This window comes from Carcharodon carcharias, chromosome 11, assembly GCF_017639515.1.
Source record: "Carcharodon carcharias isolate sCarCar2 chromosome 11, sCarCar2.pri, whole genome shotgun sequence".
In the NCBI taxonomy this organism is placed as follows: domain Eukaryota; kingdom Metazoa; phylum Chordata; class Chondrichthyes; order Lamniformes; family Lamnidae; genus Carcharodon; species Carcharodon carcharias.
Genome location: NC_054477.1, coordinates 7,579,868 through 7,596,809, shown reverse-complemented (window position 1 = coordinate 7,596,809; position 16,942 = coordinate 7,579,868). Strand labels below are relative to the sequence as shown.

The window sequence follows — 16,942 nt, the reverse complement described above, 5'->3', positions numbered from 1 at the left end:
CTCTGTATCTAACCCTGTGCTGTACCTGTCCTGGGAGTGTTTGATGGGGACAGTGTAAAGGGAGTTTTACTCTGTATCTAACCCCGTGCTGTACCTGTCCTGGGAGTGTTTGATGGGGACAGTGTAGAGGGAGCTTTACTCTGTATCTAACCCTGTGCTGTACCTGTCCTGGGAGTGTTTGATGGGGACAGTGTAAAGGGAGTTTTACTCTGTATCTAACCCCGTGCTGTACCTGTCCTGGGAGTGTTTGATGGGGACAGTGTAGAGGGAGCTTTACTCTGTATCTAACCCTGTGCTGTACCTGTCCTGGGAGTGTGTGATGTGGACGGTGTAGAGGGAGCTTTACTCTGTATCAAACCCCGTGCTGTACCTGTCCTGGGAGTGTTTGATGGGGACAGTGTAGAGGGAGCTTTACTCTGTATCTAACCCTGTGCTGTACCTGTCCTGGGAATGTTTGATCGGGACAGTGCAGAGGGAGCTTTTACGCTATCCAACCCCGTGCTGTATCTGTCACAGAATCACAGAATTTTAACAAACAGAAGGAGGCCATTCGGCCCATCATGTTTGCACATGCTCTCCAAATGAGCATTATTACCTAGTGCCATTGCCCTGTCTTTTCCCTGTACCCCTGCACATTGTTTCTTTTCAAATACTCATGTAATGCCCTTTTGAATGCTTCGATTGAACCTGCCTCCACCACACTTCCAGGTCGTGCATTCCAGACCCGAACCACTCACTGTGTGAAAAAGCGTTTTCTCAGGCCACATTTGCTTCTTTTGCAAATCACTTTACATCTGTACCTTCTTGTTCTTGATCCATTTACGAGCGGGAACAGCTTCTCCCTATCTACTCTGTCCAGCCCCCTCATGATTTTGAACATCTCTATCAAATCTCCTCTTAGCCACCTTCTCTCTAAGGACAACAGTCCCAACCTCTCCAATCTATCTTCATAACTGAAGTTTCTCATCCCTCGAACTATTCTTGTAAACCTCTTCTGTACTCTCTCCAGTGTGTTCACATCCTTCCTATAGTGTGGTGCCCAGAACTGTACACAGTACTCCAACTGAGATCTAACGAGTGTCTTATATAAATGAATTCCACATAGATTCCCTGCCCTTGTACTCTCTGCCCCTATTAATAAAGCCCAGGATATTATATGCTTTATTAACTGCTCTCTCCACCTGTCCTGCCACCTTCAATGATCTATGCACATATACCCCCAGGTCTTTCTGCTCCTGCACCCCCTTCAGAATTTCCCCCCTTGTTTTATATTGTCTGTCCATGTTCTTCCTTCCAAAATGCATCACCTCACACTTCTCCACATTGAACTTCATCTGCCACCTATCTGCCCACTCCACCAACTTCTCCATGTCCTCTTGAAGTTCTACATTGTCCTCCTTGCAGTTTACAGCACTCCCAAGCTTTGTATCATACTCAAACATGCACACAAGATCTAAATCGTTAATATATATGAGAAAAAGCAAGAGTCCCAATACCGACCCCTGGGGAACTCCACCACAAACCTTCCTCCAACCTGAAAAATATCCATTGACCATTACTGTCTGCTTCCTATTTTTCAGCCAATTTTGTGTCCACGTTGCTACTGTCCCTTTTATTCCATGAGCAATAACTTTTCTCACAAGTCCGTTGTGTGGCACTGTATCAAATGCCTTTTAAAAGTCCATATACACCACATCAACAGCATTACCCTCATCGACCTTTTCTGTTACCTCTTCAAAAACTCTAGCAAATTAGCTAAACACAATTTCCCCTTTAGAAATCCATGCTGGCTCTTCTTATCAACCCATATTTTTCCACGTGACTACTAATTCTATCCTGAATTATTGTTTCTAGAATCTTGCCCACCACTGAAGTTAAACTGACTGGTCTGTAATTGCTGGGCTTATCCTTACAACCTGTTTTGAACAAGGTTGTAAAGTTTGCAATTCTCCATTCCTCTGGCACCTCCCCTGGGTCTAGGGAAGACTGAAAAATTATGGCCTCTCTCACTTCCTTCAATATCCTTGGAAGTATCTCATCTGGTCCCTGTGCCTTGTCAACTTTAAGTATCAATAGTCTATTCAACACTTCCTCCTTGTCAAATTTGAACCTTTCTAGTGACAGAGCTTCCTTGTCTGTCACCATGGCCTGAATAGCATCTACCTCCTTGGTAAAGACAGAGGCAAAGTAGTCATTTAACACCTCAGCCATGGCCACTTCATCCATGTCTAAATTCCCTTTTAGGCCCCTAATCGGCCCTACTCCTCCTTTTACCAAACTTTTACTATTTATATGCCTATAGAAGACTTTGAGATTCCCCTTTATGTTGGCTGCCAGTCTTTTCTCATAATCCCTCTTCGCTTCTCCAATATTCGCTAAGATTTGTTCCTCAACATCCTTCTCACTAGTCGGTGGTCTATAGACTACACTGAGCAATGTAATTGCACCTTTTTGTTCCTTAGCTCTAGCCAAATAGATTCTGTCCTTGAACCCTCTGGGACATCCTCTTTCTCCAGCACTGCAATGCTCTCCTTAACCAATACCGCCACCCTCCTCCTTTCCTTCCTTTCCTATCTCTTCTGAACACCTTGTACCTGGGAATATTTAACACCCGGTTCTGTCCTTCCTTGAGCCAGGTCTCTGTTATCCCCACAACATCATATTTCCACATGGCAATCGGCACCTGTAACTCCCTAATCTTATTCACTATACTCCGTGCATTCACATACATGCACAGTAACCCTAATCCTGATTTAGATTTTGTTACTTTGTCCCTCACCTCAAATTCACCTATTAACTTACTATTCTCTGTACTAGTGCTATCTGTCCCTTTCAGCATTTTGTGGACCCTGGTATTCCTTTCTAATATTCTGTCCTGGTTTCCATACCCCTGCTGAGTTAGTTTAAAGCCCACCCAACAGCACCAGCAAAAGCCCCACAAGGAACTCAGTCCCAGCTCTGTTCAAGTGCAACCCGTCCGGCTTGTACAGGTGCCATCTCCCCCAGAGCCAGTCCCAGTGTCCCAGGAATCTAAAGCCCTCCCTCCTGCACCATCTTTCCGGCCACACATTCATCTGCCTTATCCTCCTATTTCTGTACTCACTGGCACATGACACTGGGAGTAATCTGGAGATCACTACATTAAAGGTCCTGTCTGCTAATTTTCTACCTAGCTCCCTATATTCTGATTGCAGGACCACATCCCCCTTCCTACCTAAGTGATTGATACCAATGTGGACCACAACCTCTGGCTGTTTACCCTCCCCCAGAAGAATGTCCTGCAGCCGTTCAGTGACATCCTTGACCCCGGCACCGGAGAGACAACATCCCATCCTGCAGCCATGTCTACAGCCACAGAAACGCCTGCTTGTTCCCCTAACCAACCAATCCCCTATCACTATTGCTCGCTCTTTCTTCCTCGTCCTCACTTGTACAGCCGAGCCACTCGTGGTAAAGGGCTCAAGTGCTAGATACAGTGTAGAGGGAGCTTTACTCTGTATCTAACCCCGTGCTGTACCTGTCCTGGGAGTGTTTGATGGGGACAGTGTATAGAGAGCTTTACTCTGTATCTAGCCCCGTGCTGTACCTGTCCTGGGAGTGTTTGATGGGAACAGTGTAGAGGGAGCTTTACTCTGTATCTAACCCCGTGCTGTACCTGTCCTGGGAGTGTTTGATGGGGACAGTGTAGACGGAGCTTTACTCTGTATTTAACCCCGTGCTGTACCTGTCCTGGGAGAGTTTGATGCTGGCACTTGAGCCCTAAAGCAGAAAGCGTCCCCGCCCTTACCTTGGTGAGCAAAGTCTTGTGATCAGAGGGAGCGGACTTTTACACCAATCTGTGTGCTACCTGATGCAGGAAGTGCTGTAAATTACTGACATTTGGATAGGTAATTGCACAGGTCAGGCATACATGGAGCTTCCTGATTAACTACGGCAATTCGTAAAGAATTTGCTGAGGCATTGTGTTGCTTATCACTGGTGCTGGGACTGTTTTCAAGGTCAGTCTGTTTCTGTCCTACACTCTGTGCTGTGTTATAGGAGACGTGATGTACGCATATAATTTAGTGAAATACTCAGCTGGATTGTAAACATCTGAAATGACAGTGGCAGATTGTTAGTTCAGGTGGAATCAAGAGTCTATTTCACTGAGCTGCTATATATTCTCAGTATTTGGTGGTCTTTCTCGAGCTCTATTTTGTGGGATTTTGCAGTCAGATTCCAATTCCGGGGTGGCTTTTCCTGACTGTTCCAGCTGAATACTTGTGAGCTTGGTTTAATCTGCATAACTAAACCTGTGTACCATTCAGAATAAACCCCTCCCAGGCACAGGGTCCTTCCCTCTGACCCCCAGGAGGCAGTAAGGAGGCAGGAGGGCCTGAGAATTTAGTGGGTTGAATTGGGACCAATACTTGATGCCTTCCCACCTCCACCAGAAGTAAATTCGGGGTGGGTAGGCCCTTGGTCGACCTTCCCAACCCACCTTCGTTTCAGTCCCTCAAGTGGTCAGTTAACAACCAGTTAAGAGCTTCTGCCCGCCTCTGTTGGAATCTTCTCAGCTCCAGGGAGGCCTGTTGACATGCAGCCTGCATGACTGGTAAAACTGTGCAGCCTGCATGACTGGTAAAACTGTGCAGCCTGCATGACTGGTAAAACTGTGCAGCCTGCATGACTGGTAAAACTGTGCAGCCTGCATGACTAGTAAAACTGTGCAGGCTGCATGACTGGTAGAACTGTGCAGCCTGCATGACTGGTAATACTGTGCAGGCAGCATGACTGGTAAAACTGTGCAGGCTGCATGACTGGTAGAACTGTGCAGGCTGCATGACTGGTAAAACTGTGCAGGCTACATGACTGGTAAAATTGTGCAGGCTGCATGACTGGTAAAACTGTGCAGGCTGCATGACTGGTAGAACTGTGCAGGCTACATGACTGGTAAAACTGTGCAGGCTGCATGACTGGTAGAACTGTGCAGGCTACATGACTGGTAGAACTGTGCAGGCTACATGACTGGTAGAACTGTGCAGGCGACATGACTGGTAAAACTGTGAAGGCTGCATGACTGGTAAAACTGTGCAGCCTGCATGACTGGTAAAACTGTGCAGCCTGCATGACTGGTAAAACTGTGCAGCTTGCATGACTGGTAAAACTGTGAAGGCTGCATGACTGGTATAACTGTGCAGGCTGAATGACTGGTAAAACTGTGCAGCCTGCATGACTGGTAAAACTGTGCAGGCTGAATGACTGGTAAAACTGTGCAGCCTGCATGACTGGTAAAACTGTGCAGGCTGCATGACTGGTAGAACTGTGAAGGCTGCATGACTGGTAAAACTGTGCAGGCTACATAACTGGTATAACTGTGCAGCCTGCATGACTGGTAAAACTGTGCAGGCTACATGACTGGTAGAACTGTGCAGGCTGCATGACTGGTAAAACTGTGCAGGCTGCATGACTGGTAGAACTGTGCAGGCTACATGACTGGTAGAACTGTGCAGGCTGCATGACTGGTAAAACTGTGCAGGCTGCATGACTGGTAAAACTGTGCAGGCTGCATGACTGGTAAAACTGTGCAGGCTGCATGACTGGTAGAATTGTGCAGGCTGCATGACTGGTAAAACTGTGCAGGCTGCATGACTGGTAAAACTGTGCAGGCTGCATGACTGGTAGAACTGTGCAGGCTACATGACTGGTAGAATTGTGCAGGCTGCATGACTGGTAGAATTTTGCAGGCTGCATGACTGGTAGAATTTTGCAGGCTGCATGACTGGTAAAACTGTGCAGGCTGCATGACTGGTAAAACTGTGCAGGCTGCATGACTGGTAGAATTGTGCAGGCTGCATGACTGGTAGAATTGTGCAGGCTGCATGACTGGTAAAACTGTGCAGGCTGCATGACTGGTAGAATTGTGCAGGCTGCATGACTGGTAAAACTGTGCAGGCTTCATGACTGGTAGAACTGTGAAGGCTGCATGACTGGTAAAACTGTGCAGGCTGCATGACTGGTAAAACTGTGCAGGCTGCATGACTGGTAGAATTGTGCAGGCTGCATGACTGGTAGAACTGTGCAGGCTGCATGACTGGTAAAATTGTGCAGGCTGCATGACTGGTAGAACTGTGCAGGCTGCATGACTGGTAAAACTGTGCAGGCTGCATGACTGGTAGAACTGTGCAGGCTGCATGACTGCTAGAACTGTGCAGGCTGCATGACTGCTAGAACTGTGCAGGCTGCATGACTGGTAAAACTGTGCAGGCTGCATGACTGGTAGAACTGTGCAGGCTGCATGACTGGTAGAACTGTGCAGGCTGCATGCCAGCTGGAGAGGGAGGGGGAACCCTTCATCTGCACTAACCTGTGTATGATTGAGGACATGGACATGGGGCAGAGAGGTGGCCACTCACCGCTTCTGACTGTCCTTGCCTCCAACCCCTATGGCCCCTCCACCCCTCCCACAACCCCCACCCCATTAGTACCCCTGCAAAAGCAGTTACCTTTATACTGGGTTGCTTTGCGACCCTGGAACTCCAGTGGTTGGGGGGAGGGGAGGGGTGTTATTCCGGTATCAGCAACGGCCTTCTCCGAGTGCGAGATCTGCCGGCCTCTGATTGGCCAGCAGCTCTTGGCAGGCTGGACGTCATCTTGTGGTGTCCCCAGTTGGGAGGATAGCTGCTGCTGTCCACTTAACCACCTGATGGGCAGAAGATTTGCTGACGACACAAAACTGGGTGGGTTTGTGAGGAGGATGCAAGGAGGCTTCAGGGCAATTTAGACAAGTTGTGTGTGTGGAGCAAACACATGGCAGACGCAGTATAATGTGGATAAATGTGAAGTTATACACTTCAGTATGAAAAACAGAAAGGCAGAGTATTATTTATATGGTGATATATTGGGAAATGTAGATGTACAAAGGGATTTGGGTGTCCTTGTACACCAGTTAATTAAAGTAAACAGGGAGGTGCAGCAAGTAATTAGGAAAGCAAGTGGTATGTTGGCCTTCATTGCGAGAGGATTTGAGTTTAGAAGTAGGGATGTCTTACTGCAGTTATACAGAGCCTTGGTGAGACCACACCTGGAGTATTGTGGGCAGTTTTGGTCTCCTTACCTAAGAAAGGATATAGTTGCCATAGAGGGAGTGCAGCAAAGGTTCACTAGGCTGATATTGGGGATGTCAGGACTGTCGTATGAGGAGAGATTGATTCGACTGTCCCTGTATTCACTAGAGTTTAGAAGAATGAGAGGGGATCTGATTGAAACGTATAAAATTCTAACAGGGCCAGACAGACTAGATGCAGGGAGGATGTTTCCCCTGGTTGTGGAGTCTAGAACCAGGGGCCACAGTCTCAGGGTACGGGGTGGGCCATTTAGGACTGAGATAAGGATAAGTTTCTTCACTCAGAGGGTGCTCAACCTGTGGAATTCTCTACCACAGAAGACTGTGGAGGCTGGGTCGTTGAGTGTATTCAAGACAAATTGATAAATTTTTGGGTATTAGGGGCATCGGGGGTATGGAAAGAAAGCGGGAATATGGCTTTGAGATAGAGGATTAGTCATGATCATATTGAATGGCAGAGCAGGCTCGAAGGGCCAAATGGTCTACTCCTAGTTTCTATGATACTGTGGGCCACCCTCCTCAGAGTCAGTGTGGGTGTTTTGTCACCTTTTCAGTCAGTGCGTGAGACACCTGCCGAGAGCAGAGATTCTACCCCCTACGTTCTACTCTTCACTCTATCACTTAAAATCACCTTAACTCTCCCAGCTCCCATTATAAACCTCTCTCTCTCTCTCTACACCAAATCCAATTTAAATTTTCATCCTTGTGTACAAATCCTTCCATGTCCTTGTCCCTCCCTATCTTTGTAATCTCCTCCAGTGATGCAACTCTCAGAACTATCTGCGTTTCTCTAATTCCAGCCTCTTGAGTAGTCCCGATTTTAATTGTCCACCATTGGCGGCTGTGCCTTTGGCTGCCTGGACTCTAGGCTCTGCAACTTTTCCTAAACCCCTGCACACCTCTCTATCTCTCTCTCTACCTCTCTCTACCTCTCTCTACCTCTCTATCTCTCTCTCTATCTCTCTCTCCTCTTTTTAGATGTTTCTCTTTCACCAACTTTTGTCACAATTAATCCTTTTTGTCTACCTTGGTCCAATTGCACCTCTGTAGAATGCCTTGGGACTTTTTTCTTCTACAGTCAAGGTGGTACATGAACATGACTTGCTGTTGTATCTCTCTAAACAGCCCGTTGGCTGGAATCTTCCAGAGCCTGCTGTGTGATTGCTGTTCTCTGAGCTGCGTACTGTTTTACATCACACCTGTACTAGCTGTCTTTCTGAGCCAGTATCCTGTGGGCTATTTACATTATGTACAGCCCTCAAGGCACTAGCTCGTGCTGTAGGTTACAACATACCTGAGGAAGTTGAGAAGCTCCTGCTAGATTTTTTTTATTGATTCTCTGATTTTGATGTCCTCTAGTTTTGCTTTTCCCCACAGCTGGAAACAATCTCTGTGTGTCTATCAAATCTTCTCATAATTTTGAAGATCTCTTTTCAAGAACAAGAGATCCAGCCTGATCATTCTTTCCCGAGAGTCATAATTCCTCTGTTCTGTTATCATCCTTGTGAATCTATTTTGCACCCTCTCCAAAACTTCTATATCTTTTTTTAATACAGCAACCAAAACTGTACAGAGCCCTCCAGGTGTGGTCTAATCAAGGTTCCGTAAAAGTTTAACAGAATCTCTCTGCTTTTCAATTCTATTCCAGCAGAAATGAGCTCCAGTGCTAGGTTTTGCTTTTTCTTTATAGCCTTATTAACCTGTCTCGCTGCTTTTAGTGATTTGCCTTTGTAGCACCAGATCCTTCAAGGTGATTTGGACTAACTGAGTGGGCAAATACATGGTAAATGCAGTATAACGTGGATAAGTGTGAAGTAAAAACAGAATGACAGAGTATTGTTTAAATGGTGATAGATTGGGAAATGTTGATGTACAGAGGAACCTGGGTGTCCTTGTACACCAATCACTGAAAGCAAGCACATGCAGGTGCAGCAAGCAGTTAAAAAGGCAAATGGTGTATTGGCCTTCATCACAAGAGGACTTGAGTACAGGAACAAGGATGTCTTACTGCAGCTGTACAGGGCCTTGGTGAGACCGCACCTGGAGTATTGTGTGCAGTTTTGGTCTCCTTACCTAAGAAAGAATACATCTGCCAGAGAGGGAGTGTAGCAAAGGTTCACCAAACCTGGGATGGCAGGATTGTCATATGAGGACAGATTGGGCTGACTAGGCCAGTATTCACTGAAGTTTAGGAGAATGAGAGGGGATCACATTGAAACATATAAAATTCTGACAGGGCTGGACAGGCTGGATGCAGGGATGATGTGTCCTCTGGCTGGGGGAGGGGGGTCTAGAACAAGGGGTCACAGTCTCAGGATATGGGGTAGACCATTTAGGACTGAGATGAGGAGAAACTTCTTCACTCAGAGGGTGGTGAACCTGTGGAATTCTCTATCTCAGGGGCTGTAGAGGCCAAATCACTGAATATATTTAAGAAGGAAATAGATTTCTGGACTCTAAAGGCATCAAGGGGTTTGGGGGGAGAGCGGGATTATGGCGTTGAGACAGAGGGTCAGCCATGATCATATTGAATGGCGGAGCAGGCTCAAAGGGCTGAATGACCAACCCCTGCTCCTATTTTCTATGTCTCTATGATCCTTTTGCTCCTGTACTCCATTTAGATTTTTATTTTCCAAGGGGTATGTAACCCCTTTATTATTCTGACCAAAATGTAATACCTCACAAGTTGAAATTCTTTTGTCAATTACCTGCTCATTCTACAAGTTTAGTATTGTCCTCCTCAATATTGACTATCCCATAAATCTGGTGTCATCCACAAATTAGAAATTGAGTTTTTGTTTCCAAAGTCCAAATTGTTAAATGTAAATTGTGAATAGCAGTGATCCCAGCACTGATCCTTGTGGAATCCACTTCCCACCTTCTGCCTCTCTGAATAACTAACCTGTACTCCCACTGTCTGCTCTCTGCATTGAATCCAGCAAGCAGTTCATTCTGCCACTCTCCTCCCACACTGCATGCTTGGATCTTACTCATTATTTTATGGTCTACCTCAAATTACCCTGGAAAGGCAAAGTATCTCAAAAATTTCAACAACAGGTTAAGTTAGCCAATTTATGCTGCTGCTATGCAATGGCAACACGACTGGTATTTTCCACTAACAGGATATTGCTGTCAGTCCAAAGAGATGTTCTGCCAATACACAATTGAGCAATGTTGTGTATGAATTTCGGTGCTGGTGCGATGATAGGTGCGTAGGTCGTACGCCCCATTGATTGCTGATTGAATCAAGGCTTGTTCATAATAAGCAGGATACAGACCATACTCAACCAGCCCAAGCTTGCGAAACCCAAAATGTCTACTGTTAGATGTGCTTTCATGATTAGACAGGACTTGCTGAACAATCCTGAGTGTGCTAATAGCTACACCATCGACCAATTGAAGATAATCAGTCGAGTTCATAGCGTGGCTCATTCATGCTTGCTAAAAGCAACATACATTCATACACAGGGCCCAGTTCTCTGCAAACAAAAGGAATATGTTCAAGCCTTGTGCCTTTTTTGAATTGCCTGGGTGTTGGGGTGCCTATAGCTCCCAGTTGCTTTCTTCATGGCAACACCTCAACCAGAGTCAACTTGCTAATCAATCAGCATTCTTTTCTCCTGTAGTATAAATTGTTGTGAGTCTTTGAAATTTGATATTCTTGTGTTTGGCCTGATAAGTGTTGCCCAAGTTTTTCATCTTACATTAATCTCTTTTTCAGCAATATTCTATTACATGGCACCTTATCAAAGGCATTTTTGAAACCTAGCTATGTTACATCCGCAGTACTTCAGCTGAGGCCAAACCAGTGACTTCTAAAGGTCTAGCAGAGTTTCTTTGCTTTGTGCCCACGTGTTTTTGATATGGTAATATCTCTCAATGTTTCAGGAAAACTGGCAGAGTAGGCTGGAGTAGCGCAGTGGATATATTTTTGGTCTAGCAATATAGAGGCTAAAACTAATAATCCAGAAAGCATGAAATTCAAATCCCACCATGACCATTATAGAATCATAGAATGGTTAAAGCCTAAAAGGAGATCATTCAACCCATTGTGTCCATGCAGGCTCCCTACAAAAGCAAGTCAGCTAGTCTTGTTCTCCCGCTTTTTCCTGTAGCCCTGCAAATCTTTTCTTTAGAAAATTCCTAATCCCCTTTTGAAAGCCATGATTAAATCTTCCTCCACCACACTCTCAGGCAATGCCTTCCAGATCCTAACCATTCGCTGTGTAAAAAATTTTTACCTAATGTTATCTTTGGTTCTTTTGCCATTCACCTTAAATTGGCATCCTCTGCTTTTGACCCTCCCCCCAATGGGAACAGTTTCTCCCTATCCACTCTGTCCAGACCCCTCATGATTTTGAACACTTGTATCCAATCTCTTCTCAACCTTCTCTTTAAGAGAGTAGCCCCAGCTTCTCCAATCTATCCACATAACTGAAGTCCCTCATCCCTTGAATCATTCTCATAAGTCTTTACTGCAGTGCCGCTAAAGCCTTTATATCCTCCCTAAAGTGTAGTGCCCAGACTTGGACACAATACTCCATCTGAGACTAAACTGGTGTTTTTAAAAGGTCCACCATAACTCCCTTACTTTTATATTCCTGTCTGTATTTATAAAACCCAGCATTCCGAATGTCTTTTTAACCACTTACCCCTTCGATGGTTTGTGCACATGCTGCATGTCCCAGGACACACTGTTCCTGCATCCCCTTTAGAATTGTATCTCTTATTTAATGTTGTACCTCTTCATTCTCCCTAACAACATGGATCACTTCACACCTTTCTGCATTAAATTGCATCTCCCACGTGTCCGCCCATTCCACCAGCCTATGTTATTTTAGTCCATCACTACCCTCCTCACAGTTCGCTTTGCTTCCAAATTTTGTGAGATCTGCAAATTTTGAAATTGTGCCCTACACACACAAGTCTCATCTAGGATGGAGATTCTAGCACTGACCCCATGGGGAACCCCACTGTATAACTTTAGTGTCAGTAGAAGCAAATGTAGATGTAAAAATGTAAAAAACTTTGCAAAAATACAACTGTTCAGGGAAGGTAAGAACACCCTTTCCTGATCTCAAAATGTTCCGAAATGTTTTACAGAATATAAAACACTTTTTGAAGTGTAATCATTGTTGTAATATATGAAGTGTGGGAGTTAAATTGCACACAGTGAGCCCAGAAATAGAAATGAGATAAATGGCTAAGTATAAGCAAAATACTGCAGATGCTGGAAACCTGAAATAAAAACAAAGTCCTGGAAAAACTCATCTGGCCTGGCAGCATCTGTGGAGAGAGGAACAATGTTTTGAGTCCTTATGACTCTTCTTCAAAGTTAAATAACTAAGCTGTCTGTTTTACATGTCAGTCCAGATTGTCCAGAATATTAGGGAGAATGCTTCCCTTATAGAGCAATTGTGGCCGTGTTTTAAAATCTCATCCGAAAGACAGTGCCCCTGACAGTGCAGCACTCCCTCAATACTGACCCTCCCACAGCGCAGTACTCCCTCAGTACTGACCCTCCGACAGTGCAGCGCTCTCTCAATACTGGCCCTCCGACAGTGCAGTGCTCCCTCAGTACTGACCCTCCGACAGTGCAGCGCTCTGTCAATACTGACCCTCCGACAGTGCAGTGCTCCCTCAGTACTGACCCTCCGACAGTGCAGCGCTTTCTCAATACTGACCCTCCGACAGTGCAGTGCTCCCTCAGTACTGACCCTCCGACAGTGCAGTGCTCCCTCAAAACTGACCCTCCGACAGTGCAATGCTCCCTCAGTACTGACCTTCTTACAGTGTAGTGCTCCCTCAGCACTGACCCTCTGATAGTGCAGCGTCGCTCAGCACTGCACCCCCCCCCCCACCCCCCGACAGTGTAGCACTCGCTCAATGTTGCACTGGGGTGCCAGCCTAGATTTTGTGCTGAAGCTCTGGAGAGTGAGGCTTGAGCCACTACTTTCTGACTCTGAGAGAAAGCTACCCAGTGACCCATGGCTGACATTCGTGACAAGAAAGAAAAGCTTATCAGAAGATGCATCTTTACGGGCAGTGGAGGAAGAGGAAGTCATTTGACTTCCAACTCACCAGTGCTCATCAGTCATGTACCACATGGCCAGGGTCAGTTCAGCCCATGTTTATGCTGCATGGTGCCAGTTCAGTCAGTGCTCTGTTTACACTGCATGGTGCCAGTTCAGTCAGTGCTCTGTTTACACTGCATGGTGCCAGTTCAGTCAGTGCTCTGTTTACACTGCATGGTGCCAGTTCAGACAGTGCTCTGTTTACACTGCATGGTGCCAGTTCAGTCAGTGCTCTGTTTACACTGCATGGTGCCAGTTCAGTCAGTGCTCTGTTTACACTGCATGGTGCCAGTTCAGTCCCTGCTCTGTTTACACTGCATGGTGCCAGTTCAGTCCCTGCTCTGTGTACACTGCATGGTGCCAGTTCACTCAGTGCCCTGTGTACACTGCATGGTGCCAGTTCACTCAGTGCCCTGTGTACACTGCATGGTGCCAGTTCAGTCAGTGCCCTGTGTACACTGCATGGTGCCAGTTCAGTCCCTGCACTGTTTACACTGCATGGTGCCAGTTCAGTCAGTGCTCTGTTTACACTGCATGGTGCCAGTTCAGTCAGTGCCCTGTGTACACTGCATGCTGCCAGTTCAGTCAGTGCTCTGTGTACACTGCATGGTGCCAGTTCAGTCCCTGCTCTGTTTACACTGCATGGTGCCAGTTCAGTCAGTGCCCTGTGTACACTGCATGGTGCCAGTTCAGTCCCTGCTCTGTTTACCCTGCATGGTGCCAGTTCAGTCAGTGCTCTGTGTACACTGCATGGTGCCAGCTCAGTCCCTGCTCTGATTACACTGCATGCTGCCAGTTCAGTCAGTGCTCTGTGTACACTGCATGGTGCCAGTTCAGTCCCTGCTCTGTTTACACTGCATGGTGCCAGTTCAGTCAGTGCCCTGTGTACACTGCATGGTGCCAGTTCAGTCAGTGCTCTGTTTACACTGCATGGTGCCAGTTCAGTCCCTGCTCTGTTTACACTGCATGGTGCCAGTTCAGTCCCTGCTCTGTTTACACTGCATGGTGCCAGTTCAGTCCCTGCTCTGTTTACACTGCATGGTGCCAGTTCAGTCCCTGCTCTGTTTACACTGCATGCTGCCAGTTCAGTCAGTGCTCTGTTTACACTGCATGGTGCCAGTTCAGTCCCTGCTCTGTTTACACTGCATGGTGCCAGTTCAGTCCCTGCTCTGTTTACACTGCATGGTGCCAGTTCAGTCCCTGCTCTGTTTACACTGCATGGTGCCAGTTCAGTCCCTGCTCTGTTTACACTGCATGGTGCCAGTTCAGTCCCTGCTCTGTTTACACTGCATGCTGCCAGTTCAGTCAGTGCTCTGTTTACACTGCACGCTGCTAGTTCAGTCAGTGCTCTGTGTACACTGCATGGTGCCAGTTCAGTCCCTGCTCTGTTTACACTGCATGGTGCCAGTTCAGTCAGTGCCCTGTGTACACTGCATGGTGCCAGTTCAGTCAGTGCTCTGTTTACACTGCATGCTGCCAGTTCAGTCAGTGCTCTGTTTACACTGCACGGTGCCAGTTCAGTCCCTGCTCTGTTTACACTGCACGGTGCCAGTTCAGTCCCTGCTCTGTTTACACTGCATGCTGCCAGTTCAGTCAGTGCTCTGTTTACACTGCATGGTGCCAGTTCAGTCAGTGCTCTGTGTACACTGCATGGTGCCAGTTCAGTCCCTGCTCTGTTTACACTGCATGGTGCCAGTTCAGTCAGTGCCCTGTGTACACTGCATGGTGCCAGTTCAGTCAGTACCCTGTGTACACTGCATGGTGCCAGTTCAGTCAGTACCCTGTGTACACTGCATGGTGGCAGTTCAGTCGGTGCCCTGTGTACACTGCATGGTGCCAGTTCAGTCCCTGCTCTGTTTACCCTGCATGGTGGCAGTTCAGTCAGTGCCCTGTGTACACTGCATGGTGCCAGTTCAGTCAGTGCTCTGTTTACACTGCATGGTGCCAGTTCAGTCAGTGCTCTGTGTACACTGCATGGTGCCAGTTCAGTCCCTGCTCTGTTTACACTGCATGGTGCCAGTTCATTCAGTGCCCTGTGTACACTGCATGGTGCCAGTTCAGTCCCTGCTCTGTTTACCCTGCATGGTGCCAGTTCAGTCAGTGCTCTGTGTACACTGCATGGTGCCAGCTCAGTCCCTGCTCTGATTACACTGCATGCTGCCAGTTCAGTCAGTGCTCTGTGTACACTGCATGGTGCCAGTTCAGTCCCTGCTCTGTTTACACTGCATGCTGCCAGTTCAGTCAGTGCCCTGTGTACACTGCATAGTGCCAGTTCAGTCAGTGCTCTGTTTACACTGCATGGTGCCAGTTCAGTCCCTGCTCTGTTTACACTGCATGGTGCCAGTTCAGTCCCTGCTCTGTTTACACTGCATGGTGCCAGTTCAGTCCCTGCTCTGTTTACACTGCATGGTGCCAGTTCAGTCCCTGCTCTGTTTACACTGCATGCTGCCAGTTCAGTCAGTGCTCTGTTTACACTGCATGGTGCCAGTTCAGTCCCTGCTCTGTTTACACTGCATGGTGCCAGTTCAGTCCCTGCTCTGTTTACACTGCATGGTGCCAGTTCAGTCCCTGCTCTGTTTACACTGCATGGTGCCAGTTCAGTCCCTGCTCTGTTTACACTGCATGCTGCCAGTTCAGTCAGTGCTCTGTTTACACTGCATGCTGCCAGTTCAGTCAGTGCTCTGTGTACACTGCATGGTGCCAGTTCAGTCCCTGCTCTGTTTACACTGCATGGTGCCAGTTCAGTCAGTGCCCTGTGTACACTGCATGGTGCCAGTTCAGTCAGTGCTCTGTTTACACTGCATGGTGCCAGTTCAGTCAGTGCTCTGTTTACACTGCACGGTGCCAGTTCAGTCCCTGCTCTGTTTACACTGCACGGTGCCAGTTCAGTCCCTGCTCTGTTTACACTGCATGGTGCCAGTTCAGTCAGTGCTCTGTTTACACTGCATGGTGCCAGTTCAGTCAGTGCTCTGTGTACACTGCATGGTGCCAGTTCAGTCCCTGCTCTGTTTACACTGCATGGTGCCAGTTCAGTCAGTGCCCTGTGTACACTGCATGGTGCCAGTTCAGTCAGTACCCTGTGTACACTGCATGGTGCCAGTTCAGTCAGTACCCTGTGTACACTGCATGGTGCCAGTTCAGTCCCTGCTCTGTTTACACTGCATGGTGCCAGTTCAGTCCCTGCTCTGTTTACACTGCATGCTGCCAGTTCAGTCAGTGCTCTGTTTACACTGCATGCTGCCAGTTCAGTCAGTGCTCTGTGTACACTGCATGGTGCCAGTTCAGTCCCTGCTCTGTTTACACTGCATGGTGCCTGTTCAGTCAGTGCCCTGTGTACACTGCATGGTGCCAGTTCAGTCAGTGCTCTGTTTACACTGCACGGTGCCAGTTCAGTCCCTGCTCTGTTTACACTGCACGGTGCCAGTTCAGTCCCTGCTCTGTTTACACTGCATGGTGCCAGTTCAGTCAGTGCTCTGTTTACACTGCATGGTGCCAGTTCAGTCAGTGCTCTGTGTACACTGCATGGTGCCAGTTCAGTCCCTGCTCTGTTTACACTGCATGGTGCCAGTTCAGTCAGTGCCCTGTGTACACTGCATGGTGCCAGTTCAGTCAGTACCCTGTGTACACTGCATGGTGCCAGTTCAGTCAGTACCCTGTGTACACTGCATGGTGGCAGTTCAGTCGGTGCCCTGTGTACACTGCATGGTGCCAGTTCAGTCCCTGCTCTGTTTACCCTGCATGGTGGCAGTTCAGTCAGTGCCCT

The 16,942-nt window shown here is 47.4% G+C and overlaps 1 protein-coding gene across 8 annotated transcripts in view; it reads left to right on the top strand.

Moving 5' to 3' along the window:
- fhip1b (FHF complex subunit HOOK interacting protein 1B) overlaps positions 1-16,942 on the top strand; it is a 234,649-nt gene that overhangs the window by 153,649 nt on the left and 64,058 nt on the right. The window contains exon 1 of one of the 8 annotated variants that reach the window (XM_041199658.1): positions 3,900-3,998. The exons of the other annotated variants lie outside the window; for them this stretch is intronic. The gene's annotated coding sequence lies outside the window, so the exon portion shown is untranslated. Of the gene's footprint in view, positions 1-3,899; positions 3,999-16,942 lie in introns of those variants that run through there. 8 annotated transcript variants of the gene reach the window in all.